We start from the raw sequence: 16,559 nt of genomic DNA on the forward strand, positions 1-16,559 counted from the left end.
ACCTAAACCTTTATCTGGAGGAGCTGGATGAGGTAAGGGCAATTGATGCATACAGAAACCTACCTGAAAGGTTGGTATTCAAGTACAAAGGAGGAAGGGAGATTCAGTGGCCTCTTCACAGAATACTTCAAGAAAGCCAAGCTGTGTTGATAAAAGTCTATTCATCCTTCAAGAAAAACTTTGGGTTTAATGTAACTGCAAGAAGATTAGTATTGAAGAAGATTGAAGAGCTAAGGAGTGTTAGAGCCAAAGATGCACTACCCAAAACTCTTAACATCCCATACACAGGGAGAAGAGTGCATCTAAGGCCCTACTAGCTGATGGAATTCATGGATGACAAGGGTGTGAGAAGATTCTTCAGATTAGAAGACCAATTGAGTATCTCTAGCAATGAGACTCTCTTGGAAATACAAGAAATGTTAGATCTCTCAGAATCTGATGAATTAGAATTCCATAGACAGCTCCAGAATCAAATTGAAGAAAACAACAGAAAGCTTGGAAGAAGATCCAGACCTTCAAGAAACTAGAAAAATCTGCTCAGGCTAGAGGAGCATCTTGAACTGACTATGAGCCAAACCTTGTATATCTTGTTTAAATTGAAGCACTTTCAGTTTTATCTACTTATCTTTAAAGATATATACTTAGGATGTTTTGTTATCATCAAGTATCTCTTAATTTATGGCTACAATTCCAGTAGACATAAATTGGGGGAGATTGTTGTGAATATGTTGTGCACTTGATGAGTACCTAAACAAAACATCTAAGTAGATTTTACTTAGTGAAATAATGTAGCACTCGACGGATAAGAATTATAGTCCCGACGGATAACTCATTTTAGTCCCAACGGATGAATAACTTATTATCCATCGAGTGAGTAGCTTATGTAATAATGAGTTTGTAGCACAGTGTTGTATACACCTTTGTATAGAATCTGTAGTAGTATATAAGTCATGTTGACTTTAACTAGATATGCAGAATAGGTTGATTAACTGTACCTAAGCAATGTCTTGTAATTATGTATAAGTGAAATGAAGTCAAGTGCCAAAATAGCTATCAACGGATGCTTAACAAAGCTTCGACGGATGATCAAATGACTTTCAACGGATGTTTAAAATAGCAGTCGACGGATGATCAAGTAAGTCATCGACGGATGATCTGAAAGTCGACGGATGATAATATCAAGATTCAAACATCAGTTGAACAGTGAAAGCTGACACACAGCCGTCGAGATGGATACAAACACACTGTGGAAGCCCGTTAACTGGGTAATAGAGGACGAAAAGCAGCAAAGATCAAGATTGTTAGATTTTATATTTATTCAGTTCTTTTGACTTTGTAATCTTGGTAATATATAAACCAAGAGAGTAGCAAATAGAAAAATAACTAAGAGAGCTAAGAAACAAAAACAGAGAAATCTTTGTAAGCACTATCTTTAGCATTTCCTGTGTTCTTAGTAGTTCTATTTTGTATAAGCAGCTGTGAGCATTTCTGCACACAGAGTTCTCTCGATATATTAAATATATCTCTGGTGGAATTGTTTAAATCCACCAGAAAGTTTTAAAGACTCTTGTTTTTAATTACTCTTGTTTTGATTCATTAAAGTTTATATTCCGCATTGTGCTAATCAAAACAAATATATCTATAATCGAGTTGAACATTTTTATCTTAAAGAAAAAGTTCAAGAATTCCATTCAACCCCCCTTCTGTAATTCTTGCTATATTTTTAAGGGACTAACAGCTCCCAAATCACATAAACACTTGTCGAATGATAAGTTTCCGATGGTGCAATGAATAGTGAAGCTTCCAGGATCTTTAAGCTTTGGAGGTAACTTATGTTGTAGCATAGCACTGCATTCCTCCGTAAGAGCAACGGTCTCTTATTCATCGAGCTTCAATTTTTGAGAGAGAATATATTTCATAAACTTCGCATAACTAGGCATATGTTCAAGAGCTTTAGCGAAAGGTATGTTGATATGAAGTTTCTTGAAAACTTCCATGAACTTAGCAAATTACTTATCCAACTTTTTCTTTTGCAGCCTCTTAGGAAAAAGAGGTGGAGGATAGACATGTTTTTACCCTGTATTACCCTCAGGAGGAGTGATGACAACAACTTTCTTCCTTGGTTTCACCTCTGCTTCCTTCTGCACATCTTCTTCAGTCACAACTTCAGATTCTGGAACTTGAGATTCTTCAGGATTTGCAACCTTCCCAGACCTCAATATGATTGCTTTAAGTTGCTCCTTAGCTTCCCTCTTGCCTGGCACATCTGTGTCACTAGGGAGTGTACCCGATTGTCGATTCAACAAAGCATTGGCAATCTGTCCAATTTGATTCTCCAGAGTCTTAATAGAAACCGCTTGGCTCTTGCACATGAGCCTCAACTCTTCCAATTCAGATTTTTCATTAGATTGTGGTAGTTGTTGGAGTTATTGTCTTGGTGCATATTGCAGTTGTTGAAAACTAGGAGGGTTGTATTGCTTTGCTGCCTACTACTGATAAGGCTGTTGCACCGTATTCTGAGTGTTGCTCCAGCTGAAGTTAGGATGATTGCGGTTGTTGGGATGAAAGGTGGCTGGAACTGGTTATTGCGATCTCTAAAGGTTGCTTACAAACTAAGCTGATTCACTAGTTATAGCACACTGCTCCGTGCATGCGCACCAGCACAAAGCTCAAAAACACTAGTGATCTTATTAACTCTATAATTAGCCAAAGAATCCACCTTCATCGTCAAAGCTTGAAGCTGAGCAGCTATAGCAGTAGCTGCATCCACCTCCAGAATTCCTGCTACCTTTCCTTGAGGTAGTCTCTAAGAAGGGTTCTGGTATTCATTAGCAGCCATCAGTTCAATCAACTTATAAGCTTCATCGTAGCTCTTCTCCCATAAGGCTCCACTTGATGTTGCATTGAGCATGGGTCTCGACTGTGCTCCCAAACCATTGTAAAAGCAATTGATAAATATCCAGTCAGGCATCCCATGGTGAGGACACTTCCTAAGCATCACCTTGTAGCGATCCCAAGCCTCAAAAAAAATATTCTCCCGATTGCTGCGTAAATTGAGTAAGTGTGTTTCTGATTGCAGTTCTTTTTGCCATAGGGAAGAATTTAGTTAGAAACTTTTGAGGAAGATCCTCCCATTTGGTGATAGAACCTGGTGGTAGAGAATACAACCAGCACTTAGCTTTATCCTTCAGAGAGAATGGGAAAAGGCTCAACTTAATAGCATCTTCAGAAACTCCATTGAACTTGAAAGTGTCGCAGATCTCGATAAAATCTCTGATGTGCATGTTGGGATCTTCTATAGGAGAACCCCCAAACTGAACTAAATTATGTATCATCTGAATCGTGCTCGACTTGATTTCAAAGGTGTTAGCCACGATGGATGGTCTGATAATGCTAGACTAAATGTCATTGATCTTTGGCTGAGAATAATCCATCAAAACCTTCAGATTCACTGCTGGTTCTCCCATTATGATTAGAGCTTCTTCTTTTTCCACTGTTTCCTCTTCTTCAAAAACTTTTTCTTCCACTATAACTTCTTCCTCCTCTTTATCCAGTGTCCTCTTGCGAGATCGAGAACGCGTTAGCATAAACGCTCTCTAGAGTACCTGAAACACAAGCAAACAAACAAGTAAAATATATGAGTCGGTGAACTTTAATGACCACTGATGACAAGCACATAAACTAAAAATTAACACCGAGTCCCCGGCAGCGGCGCCAAAAACTTGTTAGGACGAAAACACACGCTAAAATTACACGCAAGTATACGCATTCGCAAGTAATATATAATTCTTTCTAGTTTGTTCCCACATAGACTGGTTTAGGTTAACTTCAATTTATGCACTTATGCAACAATAATATGGTTATTATTCAATGTTAAGACGATTAACAAGTTAAGATTGTTTATAACTAAGATATTAACTAATATGTAAATAACTAAGAGATTAAAGGGTTTGATTTACTATATGAGACAAATATGGGATTGTAATTTTAATAAATACTTCATTCAAAGTCATTGTTCTTAACCTTAGCATGCAATAGTGATGACAACTAATCAGATAATACGAAACTAGTAAACGCCATCTTTCGATGTACAAATACCCTACTACCAGACATCCACAAAGAGATAGAAGCTGAATAGACACCAAATATGTTGAGACCCTATATTTCTATAGAATATAACAAAATAAAAGTTTAATGCGCAAGTTCTCTATCGTGATTACATAGGGCAAGTAAGATGGTTAAAATTACCTATGAATCATACATAACAAATACATGAACCTATGTTAGCATGGCAAGTTCTAAACCTCTAAATTCACTATCGCTTCAATAGAGATTAACACGCTATCTTATAAATTCGTGACGCTCAAAAGACGAATAAGCACAACAATTACTAGGATATCATACAATCATCATACGCTAAGATATCGAACCAAATTAAATATTGAAATCCATAAGTAAATCGGTTAGAATCCCACGATAATGATTAGTTCATAACCAAACGCATAATCACCGTGAGTTCCTATGAAAGCATGGTAAATAAACTAAGTCTTTATAAACTGAATAAATAATCAAAGTACGTTAACAAGAGTAATAGGTTCAACAAACAAGAAAACAAGCATCCAAGATTACAACTCAATCAAAGAATCACAAGTAAAACTAAGTTTTTCTTCTCCTTCATTATATTTGTGCTCCTAGGTCTTCTCATTGCCTTCTCCTTAGTCTCTGTCCTGAAAAATGTCTTTAAAGATTCATTATATAGCATCGCAAAATGTAACACCCCCAAATCCGGGGTCGGGGATCCGGGTTGTCACGAGTTCCATTTCCCTTAATAACACTTAATCTTAATAAACAACCAACTACTGCGTACTGTGACCCCACAATATACATACACACCACAAGTTATAGTCTCATAGATGAATACCAAAAATAACACAAGTCATTTTATTCCATAATTATAAACCATTACACCTCAAAAGGGTTTCTGAATAAATTTACAATTTCTTTGCCATTATTACAGTTCATAAATATACATAAGTCTGGTACATCAACAGTTGAAAACCTAGCCTATTGGTAGTTTCTACCTCAGCTACAGCGGCATCAACGCCTATAGGAAACTGCGGAACATTTCCTATCCGCTCGTGAATTGAGAGCGTGGTCATGTTCATCTTGTCTAGCTGTTGTTGTGTGATGAAAGAATAAAGCAAGGGTAAGCAACAAGCCCACCAAAATAACATGTATTGTAATTAACAATATATAAGCCTTCTCATAGTACTCATGAAAGTCTTGGTCAAGAAGAAATGAACCAAGTTGATATCTTAACGTGACCAAGTCACAAAATATTCAGTATATATGTATATATACTTTTCAAAATATTTGAAATCCTCTGACATGTATAATATACACAGAGTTCCAGTTTATAACTGTATAAAAATATTGTTGCAAGGTAATCTCATATATCTAACCTTGTCTCAACGTTTTTCTGAAAATCTTTGTCTTGCATAAGATAATCATTTACTAGATATAAGTTGAAAAGATGAAGTTACAAGATACTCCAATATACTTATATCTTTTCCGAGTACTACTTCAACTACCACCATTCTACGTATAATCAGTTTCAAAAGTTCATCACATAGATGAGACTACAAGATAAGACTTGAATAGATTCAATCTTTGAAATATCATTTGAAAGAAATGAAGTTACGAGATACTTCATTAAGTCCTGATATATATCTACACCTATATACATATATATATATATCTCATACACTCCTTGAAAACTTCTGTTATAAAAATTATAAACAGAGTTGCAATATCCAATGAATTTGGAAAGAAGAAAATCTTGGCATAAATCTGATATCTTGCTGATCAGGCAAAGATACCAATTAAGTCACCTTTTCTACTAGTAGATGGATGAATTCCCCATTGGTCATCACCCTGGACGTATTAGGACTTTATGCTGGACTGCCACTCAGCCACTTATGCTTTAATGGACTCCCACTGAGCCACTTACACTTTGATAGACTCCCACTGAGCCCATGGCGCCTATGCCGACGCATTTTGATTGGGTTTACTTCCCGAACGTTGGGCAAGTAATCAAACTCTTTTATCAAATTAGCAACTTCGTTGCGCCAAAAATACACACGGAGCTGGATCCCTTAGGTTTTGAGCGAGTATTTAAATCCCCTTCGAAAAGAAGATCTTAAATTTGAAAATGAGTTTTGGGATCCGCTCTAACTTTAAAATCATTTTAAAGACTCGAAAATATTTTTGAAATGTTTGAAGTAAGGATGATTTAATAGAATAAATCAGTTACAAAATAATCGAAGAATATCTGAATATTATTCTTTAAATAATATTCCAATAAAGAATAGCTTTTATCAAAATAAATCCATTAAAAGTTTTTGGAAATAATACTTGAAACGAATAACATTTATCGAAAGATATACTTATACGAAAGTAAAATCTTTATTTGAATAATCAAAATTAATTTTTGATTATTGTTCAAAACTATTGAATATACCGTATTCGATTAATAGTTATAGAAAATATATATATATATATATATATATATATATTGTACTCGGGAACATCGACTCCCGGTTTAGAAAAATGTTCACCTTTGGGTCCCCTATACTAAGGGTATACGCAACTACTGTTTATCTCTAGCATAGGTATTATGCAGTTTATAAGCATTTGAATTGATAATAAAATATCAAGATTTCATAACATGCATATATATACCATATCAACATGCTCCAATATATCGCAAGATTTGCTAATAACAACCATGCACTTATCTCAAGATAATGAATCAATATATTTACATCACAACAACAGTATAATGGGTAGAAAACTTGCCTGAGTGTCCCGGGGTAGACTTAAGCTTAGAGTGGGTCCGGTAACCTATGAACAACAACATAAGCCGGAATCAAACCACGGTCGCTTAAGAAACTAGACTTTATCCACTTAGACCCTAACGTGCTTTTGCGCTTAACGATTTACATAAGTCGCTCGAGTACCCTCGGCTCCACCATTTTTATAAAAATTAACTATTAAACATTTTAGGGCGACTCTTTTGCGAGTACTTTACCAACTGCCTAATCCATCTTAAATAATTGTTTTGTGTTTCGATTAATCATTTAAGGGTCTCAATTATAGTCTCAAAGTTACTCGAGGTTTCGGGGTTCGCTCGCGAAACGCCGTTACTTTAAACGGTCGTTTCTCATTGCTCGTAACTCGGATTTAGGCGAACGACATATCAAAACGAATCTCGTAACATGAAATATCTAAAAATGGCAAAGGTCAGAATCTTACAGTGAGTTCACGGGTCCTAAAATTAAGCACATAAACAGTTAAGGAAAATCGGGCATTATGACGGCTAGAACTTAGCGATTTCCAATATTTTTACCACTCCAAATCAATCCCTTACAACTACAATCCATCCACAACTTCAAGATTCAAACCTAGGCTACTGATCTTAGCCAAAAAAGCTCAATATCCTCAATCCAATTCAATATTATACCATCTCCATAATCAACTAATCTACTTAACAATCAAAGTTCAATTCAAGCTTAATCATTCAAACAACTACTCATCCATCCAAACTATCCCAAAATTCAAGTAAACAAACTTAGTACTTAAAGTTCCAGAATTTTCATACCTTTATTTGTGAGGGGAAAGTTGCTAGGAAGCCTTAAAACTTGATCAATCCTTATACACGCTTGGATCTCACAAATAATAAAGAAAACACAAAGTTAGATTTTGAAGTTTCTGAAAGTCCGATAGAAAGAATTGCAAAAATTAGGGTCTTACCTTTCTTATTTGGTTGAGACTTGTGCACAAGAGTTGTAGGCCATCTCAATACCTTTCCAAAGAGCTGTAGAACATAATATTTGAGTGAGTATTGAAGGAGATATGGCAGTTTTAAGTTGTTGCTCTGGTTTTGGCCGAGAGCAAGCTTTCAAGGGGGAGAAAGAGTGAAATGCTTCTTGTTTTGCCCTTTTACTAACTGTGTGGTGAATTACTTGGTTGCTTCTCTTTTAATTTAATTAACCATATTTAAAATTTACCATGGTTAAAAACACTTGGCCAATATTCCACCAATTCAAAATATCTACTTGGTCATGCTTAGGTCATATTGATTATGTCATCCTTTTAACACATGTCTCCTCCTTGTGGTGTGATGACATCAACATCCACTAACCTCTTTGATTAAATCTTAATTACTTGGCTAATGACCGCTTATCTGTTATACGGTTCGCTTAACTCGCGTCCTTGTTCGTCGTTTGAGGGATCATACCCGGGATCTTATTACTTGGGTTCCCCTAAACCTTCCTCAATATTTTATATTCCTTTAATGATCCTCTCTTATAATCCTTGAATTTAAATCCTTTTAATCATGTTACCTTAAACTCAATTCTTTTGGTATCTGATAGATTTTCGGGAAAAATCAAAGTGTCCGGATTCAAATTCTAACGACCTTTACATACACTCATTTACTTTATGGAATACTAATACAATCTTAGAATTTCCATAACAGTACTCCTATATAGCATAGTCTGATAATTTTTCTTAATCAACAAAAATTACTATTCATCAGGGTTTCAAAAATTTCCAAAATTTGGGGTTATTACAGTATCCCCTCCTTAAAAGGATTCCGTCCCGGAATCAGATAGAAAACAGTTGGGGATACTTTCTTAGCATTGCACTTTCTACCTCTCAAGTCAATTTTCCCGCATTGTGGTTCTACCACCAAACTTTAACTAGTTTGATAACCATGTTCCTAAGCACTTGTTCCTTTTTTATTCATAACCCTCATTGGTTGCTCCACATAGGTTAAGTCTGGTCGCAGGTTTACGTGTTTATATTCCCCTATGTGTCTCGCCTCTGGATCATACTTCCTTAACATTTATACATGAAACTCATTGTGAACTTGTTGCAGGTTCGGGGGTAGGGCTAGTTCATTTGATAACCTCCCAATACGTCCTAATATATCCAAGGGTCCGACAAATCGTGGACTTAGCTTTCCTTTCTTTCCAAACCTCATCAATCCTTTCCAAGGGAATACCCTTAACAATACTAGGTTCCCTACTTCATACTGTTTGTCCTCTCGGGCCAAACCGACATACTTCTATTATCGATCTTGGGCTACTACCAGCTGTCCTCTGATTAGATCTACTATGTCCTTGGTTATTTGGACCACTTTGGACCTGAGCATCTTGCGCTCTCCAACTTCATCCCAATATAAGGGAGATCAGCATCTTCCTTTTTTTTGTATAGGGCCTCATAGGGCGACATTCCGACACTATCATATCATCTATCATCGTAAGAAAACTCAATCCGTGCTAAGTGATCATTCCAATTTTTTTTTCAAGTCTATCGCACCGAATCTCAATATATCATCTAGCTCTACAGCTTTTGTTTCTCAATACCCACTCTTTTCCAGTATGTAATTATTACTATCTCCCGTACATAATACCATTTTCGCTATACTTTTATTTGCTAGCATTCTATAAACTTTTAACAATTGCGTCAACCCACTGATACTACCTCATTTCGAGTTGCTTTTATCTTCGAAAGTTTGATCTATCGTATAGAAGTAAAATAATTTATTAAGAGATCACCATGATCAAGAACACTTGTTACATCGCATAGTTAGTACAGAAGGTGGCCAGCCTTTAGTACTTGACAAGCAATTAAACAATATTTGGTATCCTAATAGGCTTCTATCACACAGATAGATAGTCATTCAGCAATACCTCCCCTTCTGGAAGGGTTGTTCTTCTCAGCTTACACGAAATGAAAAGGAGAGAATAGAACGAATTTAAGAGCATTATAAAAAAAATACTGCCATAAAATATCTGGCTTGGAATCTACCTCTGAACTATAGAGGATTATCAAAGGAGAATGAAACATATGTATATATGCCAACATCCAGTATTATCGTATTATATTTCACATGCCTAAATATTTTTCTATTCCGTCCATCATTCTATGGACCCATGCTCTTGCTCGAGCTTATAAATAATCACCTTTGAAACTCCCTCGACATAGAAAATCGAATATGGGATTTCATTCTAGACATCTTCGTTACTAGAATTCTATACTTGCACCACAACCTTCCACGTATAGTAATACGACTCTCTGTCGATAAGAAGGAATAAATATTTAATAGGTAGATAATCGACCTAGTTTTTCTATCAAAGATAACTTATACGTCAACACGACCCGATTAGTGGTACTCAATCTCAACATCCATTACATACAACACTCACGGTAGTTATCGTCTCATTATTCAAGGAATCGTTGATGTATTACTATAGTTCACCGCTGACCTATTGTAGTCATTCGTTTTCCTTGGAATCTTAATAGCTAATCATACAGAGTCCATACCTTCCGTATCAAAATCCTCTAGGGAGGTAACATAATCACCATTCATGATTCATGAAGAACACTCCAGATCCTGACGTACATACATGACATGAAGCAGATAAAATTGCAGAAGAGTTTCAATCAAAGCAACGATAGCAGGTTAATACCATTCTTAATCATATGCCTTCAATAAAAGACTTAACTCAAGGGTTTGTTTAGTCCTTTTTGAAATATGGTCCTGGCTTATTCTCAAGATAGGACCTTCTAAGATAGATAGCCCGCTCACGGCGATTACATGAATTAAATCTTTACCAAACTACTATTACGGTTGAGTATCGCACAATCATCAGAAGGAATGTCAATCTTTCACGTCATAATACAACCTTCACGGCTTTAACCATCATCACTATATTCCTCTAGCACGAGCGCCTATAATTGCTCTCTTACACTTAGAGTGTCGGCCACCTCATTGGCCTTTCCTAATAGTAATAGTTCCTTATAATCAATGTCTTTTGAACGAACTCCAACTAAATTTTCTACCTCATTTCATATCACTGCTTGTGTGAAAATGCTCTCCCTTACGCTTTAGTGACAAAAAAAATATCACCATTTTCTTCTAAAAGTTATTGTCTCGGTCTTTAAAGGTTAACATTGTCACGACTGACTCTCAATCATACTTAGGACGTCTTTTTTCTTGGTTCCTTCTTGTTTTCACCAATCTCGACCTTCATTGGGTCGATCTATACTTTCTTATTGTTCAACACGTGCCCACCTGGCATTATTATAATTACGTCATATTTCCTTTATCAAAATTTCTATTCTTCAGAACTTTGAATACTATCTTTCTCCTTGTAAAACCTCTAAGGTTATCCTTGAATCGTTCCTCCTGTATTCCCTAGATACAGGGCATATCAAAATACCATTTACTAATACTAGAACCATTGTCTATATACTTCTGAAAAATTTCTCCACTGATCCTTAAAGGTTTTTGTTACCTTAATCCTTTCCAATTCATACTATCAAAACTCATATTGTACCTATTAAGGGTGAAATGCCAACCTTTATGCATTCCCCTAGGGTTCATCTGAAGTTATCGAGGTTCTATCCTTAATTCCACCTTAAAAAAGGTACTTGCATCCTTCCATGGATAAATTAAGTCATATATCCTTGATAGATTATCGTATTCAATCATTCCCACCTCGATAGTCTATACCAAATTTCACAATAGCATCCTTATTCAAGTTGAGGTCAATCCATATGGCCTCGAAAAGATAACAATGGTCATCCGCTTTTTTTTCCTGATTTGGTAATGAGAACAGGGATGTTCTGGAAGATATTGGTCATGTTCAATGTGAATGTTTTAGTTCTAACTATTCATTTATCTCCATTATTTATCTCAACCGTCATCTTAATATTGGGATATCTTTTATACCTGGCGTCTCCCTTTCTGAGTATCAAGCCACCGGTCTTACATACACTTCACATTCTTGGAGGTCACTTCCTTCATCCCATTTTCCTAATATCTTGTTATCCTGTCTCATCAGTCCATCCGTGTTTCCTAATTAATCCATCGGTCTATCTCAAAGTTTCATCGAATACTATCAACTTAAAAGGGATTAATTATACGTCTCGCTTACGCCTTCAAACCTAAAATTTATCTCATGATCAGTCACCATCGCGCTGATGATGACACACTTCTCTATTTTTTATTTCTAGGGTTTCTTAAGGTTTCACATACCTAACTCCCTTATCGCTTCTCAACTCTATTTCCTTTGTATCCCTTAATACTCCTTCCCCTTTCAGTCTTTTATTTTCGTTTCTATTACAACCATTTCATGAACCAACATAACATAAGCATTGATTTCAAACATCCCATCATTCTGGATTCATGTTCTTCAGACGAACCTTGATGACTTTCACCACCTAGATTCATGATTCATCATACTTGTCCGCCTCTGGCCTGGTTTTAAAACTTCTACACTATCTCTCTATCTTCCTTAGCCTTCCACCAGCGGGTGGCCTCTCTCTTAGGAAGGTAAGTGGCAAAAATAGTCTTTTGCGCTTCATCAATCATTTAGAATCTCAAATGATTCCTCTATTTCCTTTAGCCAGGCTCTTGCCTTGACTGGGTCAACTTGTTCCTTGGAACTCTGAGAGCTTAGCGACTTAAAGGTCCTGAAAGAATTTGCCACCGCATTGTTTCCTCAGGGTGGTGGTTGGGGGTAAAAGTGTAAGTTTTGTTTAGGAAGGTCCATGAATTGCCCCATAGGAGTACCGTCCTGGTTCTCCTTATCTTGATCGACTTCTGTTTTCTCAGTATGAAATGTTTCATCCTTCTCCCATAATCGGGGTTATCTTATACGTTAAAATCCTTGTTTTCCACTTCATTATGTTATGGGTTCCTTCTTTCTTGATGGCGACCTCCCTGACTATCATATTCAGGGTTTGCCCTATATCTTATTCCTCGAACTATGGCTTTCATCTAAGATCCCGTCCTTAAGCTTTTGAACATTTGGAACCCAAATTCTGTAGGAATACTTCATTATTCCCTTATCATCTTTCTCGGTATTAATCTCTTCTCTATTCATTGGCTCTCTACCTTCATTCATCACTTTTTCTTGGCACAATATGATATTTTCCAATAATTCAGGGTGCATTACAATCTCAAACAACTTTTCAGTACCGGCTCCGGTTACCTTCACTTCTATTTCCATTTTCTCGAAATCTCTTATCAACTCTTCCGAAGACATTATCATCTTGAGTCTCTCCTTTCTACTAAGGGCGTCAGCCACCACATTGGCTTTCCCTGGATGATAAAGAATCTTATAATCGTAATCCTTGATTAGCTCTAACCACCTCCTCTGGCGCATGTTGAGCTCTTTCTGCATAAAAAATATACTTGAGCTCTTGGGGTTTGAGTAAACCTCGCACTTCTCTCCATATAAGTAGTGCCTCCAATCTTTAGGGTAAAACTATTGTCGTGAGCTCAAGATCATGGGGGCATATCGAATTTTATATTCCCTTAATTTTCTTAACGCGTACTTGATTACCTTACCATGTCGCATAAGTACGCACCCTAATCCCTTGTGCGAAGCATCACTATAAATCAAAAAATCTCCTTTTCCCTCTGGCAACGCCAACGCAGGGGCTGTCACCAATCTTTTCTTCAGTTCTTGGAAGCTGTTCTCACATTCCTCTGTCCATTCAAACTTCTCAGTCTTAAGATTAAGCCGTGTTAAACGAGCGGTGATCTTTGCAAAATTTTGAATGAACCTACGGTAATAACCGGCAATTCCTATATCTTGTAGTTGCCCTGACTACGGTCATCAATCCCTCAGCGGACCTTTCTTCATTTTTGTCAGGATCCTCCACGGGATCCTCCTTAGCAACAATCCCTTCTAGGACAACATCCTCAACCGCTACATCATCAATATGAACATCATCTGGTCCCTCATTATGGTGCTCCATTGGATCCATAATCTAATCCCCAGTATGTAGTATAACATCATCGTGTTGTTACTCTTGAAATTCAGGGTTCGGTGCCCCGCTACCTTATACGATAACGATCTATGTTACTCTCATGATATTTATAAAGGTTCCCGTAAGGGTTTTAACTGTCAGTACTATGCTAGGTAGTCCGACTATGAACTTGACAAGAATTCTAACTATCTTAGTGAACTTATTATTTTAACGTCGCATCATCTCTAAGGTTTATAACGCTTGGCTCTGATACCATTTCTGTAACATCCCCAAATCCGAGGTCGGGGATCCGGGTTGTCACAAGTTCCATTTCCCTTAATAACACTTAATCTTAATAAATAACCAACTACTGCGTACTGTGACCCCACAATATACATACACACCACAAGTTATAGTCTCATAGATGAATACCAAAAATAACACAAGTCATTTTATTCCACAATTATAAACCATTACACCTCAAAAGGGTTTCTGAATAAATTTACAATTTCTTTGCCATTATTACAGTTCAAAAATATACATAAGTCTGGTACATCAACAGTTGAAAACCTAGCCTATTGGTAGTTTCTACCTCAGCTACAACGGCATCAACGCCTACAGGAAACTGCGGAACCTTTTCTATCCGCTCGTGAATTGGGAGCGTGGTCCTGTTCATCTTGTCTAGCTGTTGTTGTGTGATGAAAGAATAAAGCAAGGGTGAGCAACAAGCCCACCAAAATAACATGTATTATAATTAACAATATATAAGCCTTCTCATAGTACTCATGAAAGTCTTGGTCAAGAAGAAATGAACCAAGTTGATATCTTAACGCGACCAAGTCACAAAATATTCAATATATATGTATATATACTTTTCAAAATATTTGAAATCCTCTGACATGTATAATATACACAGAGTTCCAGTTTATAACTGTATAAAAATATCGTTGTAAGGTGATCTTATATATCTAACCTTGTCTCAACATTTTTCTGAAAATCTTTGTCATGCATAAGATAATCATTTACTAGATATAAGTTGAAAAGATGAAGTTACAAGATACTCCAATATACTTATATCTTTTCCGAGTACTACTTGAACTACCACCGTTCAACGTATAATCAGTTTCAAAAGTTCATCACATAGATGAGACTACAAGATAAGACTTGAATAGATTCAATCATTGAAATATCATTTGAAAGAAATGAAGTTACGAGATACTTCATTAAGTCCCGATATATATATACACCTATATATATATATATCTCATACACTCCTTGAAAACCTCTGTTATAAAAATTATAAACAGAGTTACAATATCCAATGAATTTGGAAAGAAGAAAACCTTGGCATAAATTTGATATCTTGCTGATCAGGCAAAGATACCAATTAATTCACCTTTTCTACTAGTAGATGGATGAATTCCCCACTGGTCATCACCCTGGCCGCATTAGGACCTTATGCTGGACTTCCACTCAGCCACTTACGCTTTAATGGACTCCCATTGAGCCACTTACACTTTGATAGACTCCCACTGAGCCCATGGCGCCTATGCCGACGCATTTTGATTGGGCTTACTTCCCGAACGTTGGGCAAGTAATCAAACTCTTTTATCAAATTAGCAACTTTGTTGCGCGAAAAATACATCACGGAGTCGGATCCCTTAGGTTTTGAGCGAGTATTTAAATCCCCTTCGAAAAGAAGAAAATGAGTTTTGGGATCCGCTCTAACTTTAAAATCATTTTGAAGACTCGAAAACATTTTTGAAAATGTTTGAAGTAAGGATGATTTAATAGAATAAATCAGTTACAAAATAATCGAAGAATATCTGAATATTATTCTTTAAATAATATTCCAATAAAGAATAGCTTTTATCAAAATAAATCCAGTAAAAGTTTTTGGAAATAATACCTGAAACGAATAATAATTATCGAAAGATATACTTATACGGAAGTAAAATCTTTATTTGAATAATCGAAATTAATGTTTTGATTATTGTTCAAAACTATTGAATATACCTTATTCGATTAATAGTTATAGAAAACTATATATATATATATTATACTCGGGAACTTCGACTCCCGATTTAGAAAAATGTTCACCTTTGGGCCCCTATACTAAGGATATACGCAACTACTGCTTATCTCTAGCATAGGGATTATGCAGTTTATAAGCATCTGAATTGATAATAAAATATCAAGATTTCATAACATGCATATATATACCATATCAACATGCTCCAATATATCGCAAGATTTGCTAATAACAACCATGCACTTATCTCAAGATAATGCATCAATATATTTACATCACAACAACAGTATAACGGGTAGAAAACTTGCCTGAGTGTTCCGGGGTAGACTTAAGCTTAGAGTGGGTCCGGTAACCTATGAACAAAAACATAAGCCGGAATTAAACCACGTTCGCTTAAGAAACTAGACTTTATCCACTTAGACCCTAACGTGCTTTTGCGCTTAACGATTAAACATTCTAAGGCGATTCTTTCGCGAGTACTTTACCAACTGCCTAATCCACCTTACATAATTGTTTCGTGTTTCGATTAATCATTTAAGGGTCTCAATTATGGTCTCAAAGTTACTCGAGGTTTCGGGGTTCGCTCGCGAAACGCCGTTACTTAAAACAGTCGTTTCTCATTGCTCGTAACTCGGATTAAGGCGAACGACATATCAAAACGAAGCTCGTAACATGAACTATCTAAAAATGGAAAAGG

General features: G+C 36.3%; 1 non-coding gene across 1 annotated transcript; it reads left to right on the top strand.

Annotated features, from left to right (window-relative positions):
- The first annotated feature begins 2,969 nt into the window (after positions 1-2,969).
- LOC141722757 (small nucleolar RNA R71) lies at positions 2,970-3,077 on the top strand. Its single transcript, XR_012575761.1, has one exon. It is a non-coding gene; the product is annotated as a small nucleolar RNA R71 (small nucleolar RNA).
- The last annotated feature ends 13,482 nt before the right edge of the window (positions 3,078-16,559 follow it).

Source organism: Apium graveolens, chromosome 4, assembly GCF_009905375.1.
Source record: "Apium graveolens cultivar Ventura chromosome 4, ASM990537v1, whole genome shotgun sequence".
NCBI lineage: Eukaryota > Viridiplantae > Streptophyta > Magnoliopsida > Apiales > Apiaceae > Apium > Apium graveolens.